This window comes from Muscardinus avellanarius, assembly GCF_963383645.1.
Source record: "Muscardinus avellanarius genome assembly, chromosome: 1".
NCBI classification, from domain to species: domain Eukaryota; kingdom Metazoa; phylum Chordata; class Mammalia; order Rodentia; family Gliridae; genus Muscardinus; species Muscardinus avellanarius.
The window spans coordinates 183604791-183620101 of record NC_137786.1 but is presented as its reverse complement, the minus strand read 5'-3'; the positions used below and the strand labels follow the sequence as shown (position 1 = coordinate 183620101).

The following is a 15311-nucleotide window of genomic DNA, read 5'->3' as shown; positions in this document are numbered from 1 at the left end:
AAAGTTCTTATAATATGTGATGCATAAGTTTATTCTTCTGTTTCTTTTTTATGAACATCAGGTCATTACTATAGTCATTAAAATAATGCTTCAATAAATATCTAGTTCTAAATGTTCTTATGTATCTGACTTGTTATTTCTGTGACAAATTTCTCAAAGTCAGTCAGAATGAATGAGAAGTATTTGGTTTTAGAATATATGGTATTTTTATTATATGTATGTATATGTATATGTGTGTATATATAATATAGGTGTACATATCTATATCTTTGTATCTATCAATCTCTCTATAATGTGTGTGTGTGTGTGTGTGTGTGTGTGTGTGTGTGTGTGTATAGAAACTGTTTATATATGTGTTGCTAGAGCTCCAACCCAGGTCTTTTCATCTGTTAATCATGTGCTTTATCACTGTGCTTACTTATATATTTTATTTTTTTATTTTAATTTTTATTTTTTTGTGGGACTAGGGATGGAATCCAGGGGCATTATATCTCTGAGCTTTGCCCCCAGCCCTATTTTTTATTATTAATTTGAAACAGGATCTCACTGAGTTGCAAAGGGCCTCACTAAGTAGCTTAGGCTGTCCCTGAACTGTGATCCTCCTGTCTCAGCCTCTCAGATGCTGGGATTACAATGCATCACCATGCTCAGGTTATTCATATATTTTAAATCCAGGATTTGTTTATATATTTCAAGTTGTTGCATAATTACTTTTCATAATGCTCTTTATTGGGCTTTCAGTCTCACTGAAACTCACTAAGAACTATAATCCAAGAGACTAGTAGTAAATAGAATGATGTGATTCTTAATTCTGGTGTGAAAATCTCATTCATGAAAAAGTTTAAAAAAGGAAATAAAAGCATTTATTGTATGTGAGACCAAACTAGTTTGGTTTATGGACTCAGGCAGGTTATAATCCAAAACTGGATTTCTCTTTTTAAAAATATTTTTTATTGGTGCATTGTAGTTATACATCTTAATGGGATAAAAGACTTGTGGAGACATACATGCACACATTACTCAATTATCCCTTACCCAATCCCCTCCCCATTCTCTCCTCATCCCTCCTTCCCATGCTTCAATTTCTCTTGGTAGTTTTGTAAATATTTATGCAATGACGCAAAAATATTCTCAATTTTTATTGGCAGTACTGGGTGTTGTTTTCACTCATGGCCATTGTTTTAGGGAGTTTCATTGACTTTTCATTGTAGCCTCAAATGCCCTTATTTTGGCCGGGCGTGGTGGTGCATGCTTGTAATCCCTGCACTTGGGAGGCAGAGACAGGAGGATCGCACAGGTTCGTAGTCAGCCTGGCTGGCTTAAGAGACCCTGTTTCCAAATAAATAAAAAATAAAAAGAATAGGTCTGGGAGTGTAGCCTGGAGGTAGAAGGGCTTTCAGGAACACCAGTACCACACACACACACACACACACACACACACACACACACACACACACACAAAAAAAAAAACCCAACAAAAAACCCCCAAACAAACCCAAAATGACCTTATTTTGTTTATAAACAATAAAACTATTCTCTTTTTGATTTTTATTGTGAAAAACGAGTGAAATTACCCCATAATACCTATTTTTAGAGGTCCTGGTGTTACATTATTTACTGTGTGGTGGTCATATCCACAGCCCATTTATACCAGGGCAGTGGGGTAGGTTGCAGAAGGGCCCAAGAAAGTTCCAAGAAACAGAATGATAGACATAGAATTTATTCAAGAAAGCTTACAAGAGCTCAGTGACTATTCCAAGAAGAGTCCAAGGGTGACAGACTGAACAGATAGTACCTTCATCCTTTAAGGTACTTTTCCAGGCACTACCTTCTCTCCCTCATGCCAGTTTATTACTCACAATTAATTGGAAGATCACTCAATTTTGAATCACTAAAATCAGCCCTTAGCTATTTCTCTGTACCTAGTGATAAATGGAAGTTGAATCGGCACAATTTGATCACATAAATGATAGCTTCAGAGACACACTGAAGCTCCATTGGTCATAATATTGACAACAGTCAGTCAAAGAGACTTATTTACTTATTTGCTTATTTATTTCAATAGCTCTAATTTAAGGTAGGGTGTAGTGGCACATGCTTGTAAACACAGTACTTGGGAGACTGAGATAGTTGGATTGCAGCTTTGAAGCCAGTCTCAGCTACTTAGGCCCTCTGCAACCTGGTAAGACTCTGTTTAAAAATAAGAATAAAAAATAGGGCTGAGGGTGTAGCTCAGAGGTAGAATTCCCCTGAATTCAATCTCCAATACCACAGAATAGATATAATTTAATAATATTTTGATAATTACAATTGTCTATAATTAAAAAATATTTATGTTAATTATAAAAATAGTAGAACTTACTGTGGGATATTTTTATGTATATATTTGCATATATATATATAACATAATTGATCAATTTTATTCTGCTGTGCCTCCTCTTCTCCTTACTGTGATCCTTTTACTTTATTATTATGATCTTACTTTTTACTTGGCACTTCTGTCAAGAATCAGACAATTATAGGGCCTGTCTATGGTCAAGTGACAGAGTTTTTGATTCTACTCTCAATAGCAGCAATTATATAAATAGTAGATTTATTCTTATGCCAGTTAGTAGGACCCATACTTGAAATCATATTTTTTAGGTTGACATTAAGGTTTCCAACCACCATCAACAATGACAAGAAAAAAGTGTGTTAATAAAATATAAATCTCTGATGATGCTCTCTGCTTAGGTATTTGAGTGGGTTTCAGCAGCCCACTCACTAGCTCATTCACCTATATCTGTTGGTGCTAAGTCTGTTTCCCGTTTATGAGGTCATCTCATTTTGGCCTGGAGCTGTTAAGTCATGCCTTTATCTCCATCTGATATATTTTTAACTCCACTTTTAGCTATTTAATTTTCAGTCTTTATTCACATTTAAGATGACCTTAAAAAGTCATCTGGAAATGGCCTTTCTAGACCTCATATACCCTAAAGTTCCTTCACAAACCATGTTTTCTCTGATCATCTGATCCTTCCTTCGTAGCACTTTATTGTAATTTAATTTTACATGGAGTAATGAACTTTTCTTCTTTTTTTGATACCTTGTACTGGTTTCTAATATAATAAACATGTGATACAAGGTGAAGAAGGGACAACCACCCTCAGAAGGATAAAGTGAAGAAGTAATGCCTTTAGGAAGTTAGTATTCAGAGTATAAAAATGCAATTTTTTATAAAAGTGACTTAACCACAAGTCCTTACATCTGAAGATTTTTATTTGCACCTATCCTTCCTCAATAGTTGGAATCAATAGAGAACAGTGGAAGAAGGAAGAACGGCACACAAGCTGAGGTGTAGAACCTTGTGGAAGAGGGTCCATAGAGTCCCTGTTGCCAGCTACAGAGTTGGTCTTGGGCTTTCCATGAGATTCTAAGTTCAAGACCTGTTCACATGCCTCTGAGACCTGAGATGAGTTCCTACTGAGCTGTCTCATGGTGGACCTCTGCCTGTGTGTCTGTGAGTATGTCACTTACAGTTCTTACTGATGGATGGAGATGCCTTGAAGAGGTGCCTCCAGGCTCTGGGATCAGTAGGCACAGATGAAACATTTGGATCAGTGCATTTTTTTTGTTTGATGTGTTTCAATTTCTGTTTTGTTTCTTTTCAGAGAAAATGTAGGACATAATTACAGGCATAAGGTATTTGCATGCACTCATCATCAAATCCTAGAAGTTTGCAACTGGGGAACTTGGTCAATAAGTCTAGCCCTAAGCATTTACAGGTGGCAGGCTAAAACCCAAGGGAGGGAGCCACTTTCAAGAGTTATGTAACACATGAGTAGAGTCTTGGGTCTTTTAAGTTATAGAGATAAGAGGAAGCATTCACCAGCAATTTTTTTGTTCTACATAATAGGTTTTTTACTGCTTTTTTATTTTAAAATGTTTTAAAATTAATACATGAGAATTATACCTATTCATGTTGTGCAGTATGTAATTTCAATATATGCACATAACAGCAGTGGTCATTTATATACCTCAGACCTTTGTTTTTTTTGTTGTTGTTGTTCTGATAACTTTCAAAATCTTCTTTACTAGCTATTTTTTTTTTTTTTTGGTGGTACTGGGGTTCCTGGAAGCCCTTCTACCTCCGGGCTACACTCCCAGACCTATTTTAACATTTTTATTTGGAAACAGGGTCTCCTAAGCCAGCGCACGTGGCTGGCTTCGAACCTGCGCGATCCTCCTGTCTCCGCCTCCCAAGCGCGGGGATTACAAGCGTGCGCCACCACACCCGGCCATTACTAGCTATTTTGAAATGAATACTGAGTTGTTTTCAACAACAGTTATACTACTGTGCTCTTAAGGTACTTTATATATGCCTTTAATTATTCTTTTAAAGGTTCCTTGATTTTTTATTTTATTTTTTTTTGCGGGTCTTGGGGTAGAACCCAGGGGCATTTGACCTCCGAGCTACACCCCCTGCCCTATTTTTTATTCTTTATTTTGAAACTGGGTCTCACTGAGTTGCAGAGGGCCTCACTAAGTAGCTGAGACTGTCCCCGAACCACGATCCTCTGGTCTCAGCCTCCCGAATGCTGGGATTACAAACGTGCGTCACCACGCCCGGCAAGTTTCCTGATTCTTTAATCATACTCTAAATTTTGTAATTTTCAAAACCTATCCCATTTTATATATTTTGACTCAATATATATCATGCTTTTTTCTTGTTTTAGAGCAAATTTTTAATATTTGGTTCTGCAGACTATATTTTTAATAACTTTAGTAGAATTTTGACAACCAAACTGTAATTATCATGGTTAATACAGGCATTTGATTTGACCACATAACTATGATTAGACTCAGGATTAAATCAGTTTGCCTTTTACCCTTTGCTAATGTCCCATAGATCTGAACACTAGATAACATTATGTCTTCAGATTGCTGCATTTTCTCTGTCTTGCTGGCTTGTTTATCTCCATTGGTAAATTTCCTCTGGTTATCAGAACATCACAGAGGCCAGCAGGCTCCATTCCAGTCCCCTGGTGTCACCAAGGACCTCTGACTTGAGGAAGTGTGTCCTTTGCCTGTGCCCTCCTCCTCCCACCTAATATCCCTTCCGCCCAAGGTATCCTGTGATCGTGGCTGTCATGTCTCCCTTCCCATCCACATATAACCTTCCCTTTCCCTGATTGTTTAAACTGCATTTCATTACTTACTGGCTGTTTCCCAGTTGTATTGTTTACTGGCTTCACTCTTCTTTTAGGCACTGTGTTCTTTAAAGAAACAGTCTAAATTTTCCTAGTTATTTTCATTGGTTTATTTTAGAAATCTTGTTTTAATATCTACTAGGAGCCAAAGTTTGCTGTAGGAATTGTGTAGATAGCAAAGAAGCAAACAACATCTTGCCTTCCAGGAGTTCTGCTGTGTTGGGGGTTAGAGTTTAATATACACATTATATAAAATGCCACTTAGTAACAATGAAAAAAATAGAGTGAAGTGTTAAGAGTCCTGGGGTTTGAGGGGGTTACTATTTAATGCAGTCTACTGGTTAAGAGTCACAAATATTTTATGTAGTATGCTTAGGTTTCTATTAAACTCTGTATTTTAACATGTTCCTGACCATACAGAGCATAGAAAATTGGTAGTCAGTTTGAGGTGTTGAGGAATTAATGCTTACATGAACATTTGATGAGGAGGAATCTGGGGAGAAGGTAGAAAAAGAGACAGAGAGTAAGTGAGAGAAACTTTGAAAATACATTACTAGAGTGACCAAGAAATGGGCTTGTTCTGAGATTATTATGGTCACAGGATGATCTAAGACATCTGCCTTTAAAAATTTCCTAGCCGGGCGTGGTAGCACATGCTTGTAATCCCAGCACTTGGGAGGCTGAGACAGGAGGATTGTGTGGGTTCGAAGCCAGCCTCAGATACTTAGTGAGGCTCACAGCAACTTAGTGAGCCCCTGTTTCCAAATAAAATATAAAATATGTCTGGGAGTACTGGGAGTATAGCCCGGAGGTAGAAAGCCTCTGGGTTCTACCCCCAGTACCACCAAAAAAAAAAAAAATCCTATCCAGGTAAATCCTAGTAGAATTGGCCATATATCAATGAGAAATCAATAAACATGAAACCAGTTTACAAAGTCTAAATGCATCATCTAAATTACCACCCCAAGGGTTCCTAAAGAATGTCACCTTTAAGTCTTTTTAATTTGAAAGATTCATTAATGTCAGTATTTTGACATTCTTTATAATTTCTAATGCAACTTTTAATCAGAATATGCTTCTCTTTTCATTCTGTGCCAGAATTTCTGCATGAGTGCAGTTAGAACTCCCAGCTACTGGACTGTGATTTTATTCTTTATCTACTACATCTGTAAAAACATTACAGGGCTCCACAACCGAAACAAGAAGACAAAATCAAGGCTCTGTGGTTGAATTAATCCTCTTGGACTTCTATAACTTTTCTGATCTTCAAGAGCAAATCTTTGGGGTTTTCTTTGTCATTTATCTGGTGACCCTGATGGGAAATGCCACCATTATCTCCATCATCATCCTGGACCAGAGCCTCCACATCCCCATGTACCTGTTCCTGCAGAACTTGTCTGTGGTGGAAGTGAGTTTCAGCGCAGCCATCATGCCAGAAATGTGGGTGGTCCTGTCCACCACGAGAACAACCACTTATTTTGTAGGCTTTTCTGGACTATCCCGTGATTTTTAATAAAAAGGTTTTTGTAAAATTGGTAATGTTTTCTTGGGTGTCATGGATCATGGTGGTTACTGTGCAGACCAGATCTTCAGTTTCTGTTTTGTGACCCCATTGAAATTAACCATATATTGTGTGAGGCTCCCCCAGTGCTAAAAATTGCATGTGTAGATACCTTCCTGTTTGAAATCTATGCCTTCACAGGCCAGGAATCATTGATTATTTTGGTTCCTTTCTTGCTGATATTCTTGTCTTACACTTGAATTCTCTTTGCCATCCTGAAGATGCCGTCCACCACTGGGAGGCAAAAGGCCTTCTCCACCTGCGCCTCCCATCTCACGTCAGTCACCCTCTTCTATGGCACAGCCAGTATGACTTACTTACAGCCCAAATCCAGCTACTCACCAGAAACCAAGAAACTGATGTTATTGGCTCACACACTGCTTACACCTCTGCTGAATCTGCTTATCTACAGCCTGCGAAACAGTGAGATGAATGGAAAAAAGTGATTTTACACAATCTGATTGGTTGAGAAGCCATGTGATATTTGCTTATTGACAAATATCACAGTACTTCATTTGAATTTAATAAATGATGAAAACACATTACATTTCATGGTATAAATATGATTTTATTGAGTTTTTCATGTTTTTTAATTTTTATTTTTTAGTTTTTTTCTTTGTTGAACATAAGTGGTATACATTTAAATTATACTTGGTGCCCTCTCCCTCCCACCCCTGTTCCTCCCCCCACCAATGATTGTCCAGGATAACCATGCCATATTCATAATTTTACACATATTTGGATGTAGACCCTCATTAATCAAGTTCAGTCTTCCTCCTCCCCTATCTTTCCACTCAAGCTTTGCTGGTATTTCCCCTCCATTACCTGGAGTACCACTGTTATCCTCTACGTTCCCTAGTTTGGGCATATTAGAGGGAACATATGTACCTTCTTCTTCTGTGCTTGGCTGATCTCACTTAACATAATGCTCTCCAGGACTTTCCATCTTCTTGCAAATGAAATGATTTTGTTCTTTTTTATGGCTGAGTAGAATTCCACTGTGTATATTTCCCAGAGTTTTGCCATCCATTCATCTGTTGATGGGGACCTGGGTTGGTTCCATATTTTGGCTATTACAAATTGTGCTGCTATGAACATAGGCATGCATATGTTGCTATAGTTCTCTGAATTCAACCCTTTTGGAAAAATACCCAGGAGTGGTAGGGCTGGATCGTATGGTGGATCTATTCCTAGCTTTCTTAGGAATCTCCACACAGATCTCCATAGTGGTTGAACTAGTTTGCATTCCCACCAACAGTGTAAAAGAGTTCCTCTTTCCCCACATCCTCGCCAGCATTTGTTGTTGTTTGATTTCTTTATGCTTGCCACTCTGACTGGGGTTAGATGGAATCTCAGTGTAGTTTTGATTTGCATCTCCCTGATGGCCAGTGAGGTAGAACATCTTTTCATGTATCTATTGGCCCTTTGTATCTCTTCTTTTGTGAAGTGTCTATTTAGTTCATTTGCCCATTTCTTGATTGGGTTGTTTGTTTTGATAGTGTAGAGTCTTTTGAGCTCTTTATATATTTTGGATATTAGACCCCTATCAGAGTGGTGGCTGGTAAAGATCTTTTCCCATTCTGTAGGCTTCCTCTTTAGGTTATTGATAGTTTACTTGATGAGAAGAAACTTTTTAGTTTGATGCTATTCCACTTGTTAATTCTTGCTTTAATTTCCTGAGCTTTGGAGGTTTTGTTGAGAAAGTTACTGCCTGTGCCAATATGTTGTAGTGTTGAACCTATGCTCTCCTCTACTAACTTCACCGTCTCAGGTCTAATTTCTAAGTCTTTGATCCATCTTGACTTGATTCCTGTGCATGGTGAGATATAGGTGTTTAGATTAATCTTTTTACAAATGGTTAGCCAGTTCTCCCAGCATCATTTGTTGAAAAGGCTGTCTTTTCTCCAGCGTATGAGTTTGGCCCCCTTGTCAAAGATTAATTGACTAAAGATGTGTGGGTTTGTTTCTGTATCTTCTATTCTGTTTCACTCGTCAGTGTATGTGTTATTGTGCCAGTACCATGCTGTTTTCACTACTATTGCTCTATAGTATAATTTGAAATCTGGGATTGTGATGCCTCCTGCATGTTTCTTATTGCTGAGAATTGCTTTGGCTATTTTGGGTCTTTTCTTTCTCCATATAAAGTTCATGATTGATTTTTCTAGGTCTCTGAAGAATGTTTCTGGTATTTTAATGGGAATTGCATTGAATCTATAGATCAGTTTTGGCAGAATGGCCATTTTGATGATATTTATTCTGCCTATCCATGAGCACAGGAGATCTTTCCATCTTCCAAGGTCTTCTTCAATTTCTTTATTTAATGTTTTATAGTTTTGTTGTAGAGATCTTTTACATCTTGGGTTAGGTAAATTCCTAGGTATTTTATTGGTTTTGAGGTTATAGTGAATGGAATTTTTTTCTTTGTTTCTTTCATTGTGGATTCATTGTTGGCATAAAGAAAAGCCACTGTTTTCTTGAGGTTGATTTTGTATCCTGCAACTTTGCTGAATTTGTCAATCAGCTCCAGAAGTCTTTTGGTTGAGTTCTTTGGGTCTTCCAGATAAAGGATCATGTCATCTGCAAATAAGGATAATTTTAATTCCTCTCTTCCTATGTGAATTCCTTTGATTTCATTCTCTTGTCTTATTGCTGCAGCAAGAGTTTCAAGGACTATGTTGAAAAGGAGTGGTGATAGTGGGCATCCTTGTCTTGTTCCTGACTTTAGAGGAAATTCTTGCAGTTTTTCCCCATTCAATATAATGTTGGCTTTGGGTTTACAATATATTGCCTTAATGATGTTGAAGTATGTTCCTTCTATCCCAATTTTCTGCAGTGTTTTTAACATAAATGGGTGTTGGATTTTGTTGAATGCTTTTTCAGCATCTATTGCTATGATGATGTGGTTTTTGTTCTTGGTTCTATTTATGTGGTGAATAACATGTATTAATTTGCATATGTTGAACCAGCCTTGTTTTTCTGGGATGAACCCAACTTGGTCATGATGTATTATTCTCTGATATAGTTTTGAATGCGTATAGCTAATATTTTGTTTAGAATTTTTGCATCTATGTTCATTAAGGATATTGGTCTGTAGTTTTCCTTTCTTGAGGTATCTTTATTTGGTTTGGGGATTAATGTGATACTGGCCTCATAGAAGGAATTTGGAAGAGTTCCATCTCTTTCAATTTCCCGGAACATGTTATGCAGTATTGGTATTAGTTGTTCACTGAAGGTTTTGTAGAATTCAGCTGTAAACCCATCTGGGCCTGGGCTTTTCTTTGGTGGAAGAATTTTTATTGCCATTTCTATTTCTTTGGTTGCTATTGGTTGGTTTAGGCTTGCTATATCCTCTTGACTGAGTGTAGGAAGGTTAACTGTGCTTAGAAATCTGTCAATTTCATCCAGGTTTTCAAATCTATTGGAGTTTAAATTTTTAAAGTAGTTTCTGATAATCTGTTGAATTTCTTCACTATCTGTGGTGATATCTCCTTTTTCATTTCTAATTTTGATAATTTGAGTTGATTCTCTTTCTTTTGGTTAGGTTTGCCAGGGGTTTAACAATTCTATTAATCTTTTCCAAGAACCAACTTTTTGTTTTATTGATTCTTTGAATTGTTTTTTGTTCTCTATTTCATTTATTTCTGCTCTAATTTAAATGATTTCTCTCCTTCTGCTGGCTTTGGGAATATTGTTGCAGACTTTCTAGGTCCTTGAGTTGTGTCATTAGGTTCTTTACTTGGTGGTTCTCTGTCCTTCTTATGTGGGCACTCAATGCAATAAATTTTCCTCTTAATACTGCCTTCATAGTGTCCCATAGATTTTGGTAGGTTGTGTCTCTATTTTCATTCATTTCCATAAATTTCTTTATTTCTTCCCTAATTTCTGCTCTTACCCATTCATCATTCAATAGTGTATCATTCAATCTCCATGTATTTGAATAATTTCTTTTGAGTTTCCTGTTGTTGATTTCTACCTTTATTCCATTGTGGTCTGAAAAGATGCAAGGAATTATATTACATCTTTTGAATTTGCTGGTGCTTTCTTTGTGTCCCAGGATGTGGTCTATTTTAGAGAAGGTTCCATGGGCTGCTGAGAAGAATGTGTATTCTGTAGTTCCTGGTTGAAATATTCTGAAAATTTCTGTTAGGTCCATTTGGTTTATGGTTTCCTTTAGTTCTAAAGAGTCTTTACTCATCTTTTGCCTTGAAGATCGACCCAGTGGTGTGAGAGGTGTATTAAAGTCTCCCAGAATTATAGTATTTGGGTCTATTTGGGATCTGATGTCCAGAAGGGTTTGTTTTACAAATGTGGTTGCACCCACGTTTGGGGCATAAATATTTACTATCATTATGTCTTCTTGGTGTATTGTTCCTTTCAATAAAAGGAAGTGCCCTGTTTTGTCTCTTTTGATGTGTTTTAGTTTAAAGTCTGTTTTGTTGGATATCAGGGTTGCTACCCCTGCTCTTTTTTGGTCTCCAGTAGCATGATATATCTTTTTCCATCCTTTCACTTTCAGTCTGTGAATGTCTTTGGCTGTAAGGTGAGTTTCTTGCAGATAGTATATATTTGGATTATGTTTCTTAATCCACATTGCCAGTCTATGTCTTTTGATTGGTGATTTAAGTCCTTTGATGTTAAGAGATATTATTGAAATATGATTTTTGTTTTCTGCCATTTTGTGTTCTGTCTACTCTTGGGTGGTTTGGTCTTTCTTCTTTACTTAAATGGCCCACTTATTAACTTCCTCTCTTCTCTGGTTCTGAAGTCTGCTTCTTTTTTCTTCCTTATGGTTTATTTCTTTAAGAATTTTCTCTAGTGTAGGCTTTGAATTCATGAATTTTTTAAGATTCCGTTTATCCTGAAACACTTTTGTTTCCCCATTGATTTTGAATAGTAATTTTGCTGGATAGATTGAGTTTTCCATGTTTGAAAATATGCCAGGGAATTCTTTTTAATAAGGTACTATTGTCATTTGTTTTGAACAGATATACAAACAATCTATTCTTTTTCCCACTATTTTGGACACCCAGGTCATTACTAGAGTATAGTCATTAAGATGATACTCCAACAAATATGTAATTCTCTATGTTCCTATGTATTGTGATTTTATTTCTATGTGATAAATTTCTCAATGTGGGTCAGATAGAATGAATGGTATTTCCTTCTTCATCTAGAAACCATAGATGAGCAAATAAAACAACCTGAGGGGCTGGGGGAAGGGAAGAGGGAAATTCTCTAATGCACATGATGTACATTCACAAACATATCAAAGTCAATCACTAAGCCAAACATGAGAAGGATGGAGGGGGAGGGAATGGAGTGGGAATTGGGGAAGGGCTAAATGAGTGACGTGTGCATGTATGCCTCTACCACCTTGTACCCCATTAAGATGTATGACTACAATGCACCAGTGAAAAATGAATGAATGGTATTTATGTATATATGTATGTGTGTGCATGCTTGTGTGTATATGAAGTACATATGTGTTTATATGTGTTTTTGTCTACATATAGATTGTGTATGTGCATGTGTGTGTAGAGAGAGAGAATGTGTATGTGTGTGTTGCTAGGATCCAAACCAGAGCCTCGCATATGCTAAGAATGCACTCTATCACTCGCTATGCCCCCCGCCCATGTGTGTATATTTTAATAACAATTGCAGAATTGCTTTTTTTAAGTGCTCATAACTGCTTCAGACTGACTTGAAGTACCACTGAGACTTACTTTTGAGCGATAGCTTCGAAAGACCAACAAAGAGAATGATGTGATTTTTATTTCTGGAGTGGAAATCTGGCCCATGAGTGAGTAAAAAACAATGAATTTATTGTGTATATGACCAAACCAGTTTAATTCTATAGATTCATGTGGGTTACAATTCAAAATTGGATATATCTTGGTATTTTTGCAAACATATATGCAATAATGCATACATTTCCTGAATTTTCCCTTGGTAATATTAGGTATTGCTTTTATTTACAAGCACTATTTTAGATACTTTCTTTGAGTTTCCATTTGTAGACCTTAATTCTCTCATTTTGTCTATAAACAGTGAATTATTCTTTTTGTTGTTTATTGTGGGAAACTAATGGGTTTTACTAATTATGTCTATTTTTAATGGTTTTTATTTCAGACCACTTGTTATGTAGTGGTCATGTCCACAGTCCAGTTATACCTGGAGAGAATGTACGAGGCACAGGGTTTATGGGGGAACCTTTCAGGGGATCAGTGGCTGCTCCAATAAGAGCTCAGTAGTGACAGGCTGGACAGATAGTAACTTTGTCTTTCAAGGTACTTGCCAAGCAGTGCCTCATCTTCTAATCCTTCAAGGCAGTTTATTATTCCATGGCTTACTGAGGATTGCTGGACTTTGGGTCACTGAAGTCAATCCCTACGTATGTCTCTGTCTCTGGTGAGAAGTGGAAGTTGAACTGGCATGGTTTGGTCACATACATCAAAATTTCAGAGACATACTGAAGCTTCTTTTGATCACAGTTTTTACAACAAATGTTAGTCCCAAAAGACCCACTTTGTTTGTTTGTTTGAATTAATGCATCTGATTTAATAATTTTTGGTAAATAAAATATTTCTAATTTATTTAAATTATTTTTGTTTGTGCATGTTAATTTTACAGGGTAATGGATTTCATCATGGTTTATTTTTACATAAATATAACATAATCTGATTAATTTTCCTCACTTTAATATTCTTCCATTCTGTTGGTTTTCTTGTTATTTGACTGTGCAGAAACATTTTAATTTGACCACCATTCCATTTATTGATTGTTGGTATTATTTCCTTAGCTATAGGAACCTGACTGAGGCAGTTGCTGTTCATCCTTATGTGGTGGAGTGTTTTCTCTGTTTTCATTTTGAAGAATTGAAAAGTTTTTGATCTTGTCTTTGATTCATTTTGAGTTGACTTTTGTGCAGTGTGAGAAATAAGGACTTAGTTTTAATATTTTACATATGACTATTCAGTTTTCCCAGTGCCATTTGTTAGGGAGGCTATCTTTTCTCCAAAGTAGATTTTGGGAATGTTTGAAAAAAAAAGCCCAGATGACTTCAGCTACTTGGGTTTCTCGCTGTGTCTTCTATTCTGTTACACTGGCAAAAAATGACTGATTTATGATTTCATTTTTAATAGCAGCAATTTGGCAACACTAGCTTTAATCTCGTGCTAGTTAGTAGGAACCGTGCTTGAAATCATACCTCGTAGGTTGGAAGTTGACATCAAGCTTTATAGCTACAACAAACAAAGATTAGAAAAGTGAGTTAATAAAATGTAAATCTCTGATGACTCTCTCTGCGTAGGTATTTCAGTGGGTTTCAGCTGCCCACTTACTGGCTCATTCACTTATATCTGTTGGTGCTGAGTCTGTTTCCTGTTTATGAGGTTATCTCATTTTGGCCTGGAGCTGTCAAGTCATATCTTTATCTCCATCTGATATGTTTCTTATTCTACTCTTCAGCTGGTTAATTCTTAGTCTTTCTTCAGATCTCTTAAAAATGTCACCTACTGAAAGTGGACTTCGGTGAACTCCCAATCTCCAAGGTCCTTTCCCAAATCACGTTTTATCTGAATAATTGGTTCTTCCTTCATAGCCCCTTACCTTTATTCTATATGGCAGAATCGACTTTTCTTCTTTTAGATGGTACCTTGTACTGGTTGCTAAGATAATGTGTCTGTCACGTGATACAAGGTAAGGGAGGGACAAACAACTTTATCTTAGAAGGATAAAATGCAGAGCAATTCTTGGAGAAAGTTAGCATGCACAGCATAAAATGTGACTTTTTAAAAAGACCCCACTATAGTCCCAAGCCATCTCCCTGCACCTGAAGATGTTTATTTGCTCCCACCCTTCCTCAACAGTATGAAGCAGAAGAGTGGAAAAAGGAAAATGAGCACATAAATTTAGCTGTTGAAGCTTGTGAAATGGTCCATAAATCCTGTGCCAGCTATAGAGTTGGTTTTGGACTTCTCTTGAGAGTCTAAGTTCACAGTTTATAGACATGACCTAGAAAACCAAGAGGAGCTACTGTTGAGACTTTCCACAATCAGCAATTTTGAAACATAACTTAAAATTAAATTTGCATTAATATTCTTTGCAATTCTGTGTTTATATCTGCCCAAGTAATGTCAAGCACATTTTATAGATAGAAACTCCGTCTTTCCCTTTATAGGATGCTTAGCTTGAGCTAGCTTGAGCTTTCTTCATGCATTTTCTTTTGGGGTGTGTGTGTGTGTGTGTGTGTGTGTGTGTGTGTGTGTGTGTGTGTGAGACCAGGCTTAAATCTAAACTATAACAAAGCAATTTTCAAATCTTCTTGGATTTCCTTCTTCTTGAGCAATACCTCAAGTCCTGAACTTGTCAAATGCAGCTTCCCAGGATGGAGGGGTGACATCTACATTCTCTCTCTTTCATATTGGGCTACAGAATGTCAGACAGATGCATGTACATAGTTTTTGGGGTCCTTTCCACCAGGTCACTCTCTCTCTTCTCCTCCCCTCCCTATGCATGTCTTTGATATTGGTATTGGTAGCTTTGTGTACATTCATAGCATT

The 15311-nt window shown here is 36.9% G+C and overlaps 1 pseudogene across 1 annotated transcript; it reads left to right on the top strand.

The window, feature by feature from the left end:
* Positions 1-168: 168 nt before the first annotated feature.
* LOC308259213 (olfactory receptor 10A3-like) lies at positions 169-7196 on the top strand (annotated as a pseudogene). The gene is made up of 2 exons: positions 169-201; positions 6373-7196. The product of its transcript is annotated as an olfactory receptor 10A3-like (transcript).
* The last annotated feature ends 8115 nt before the right edge of the window (positions 7197-15311 follow it).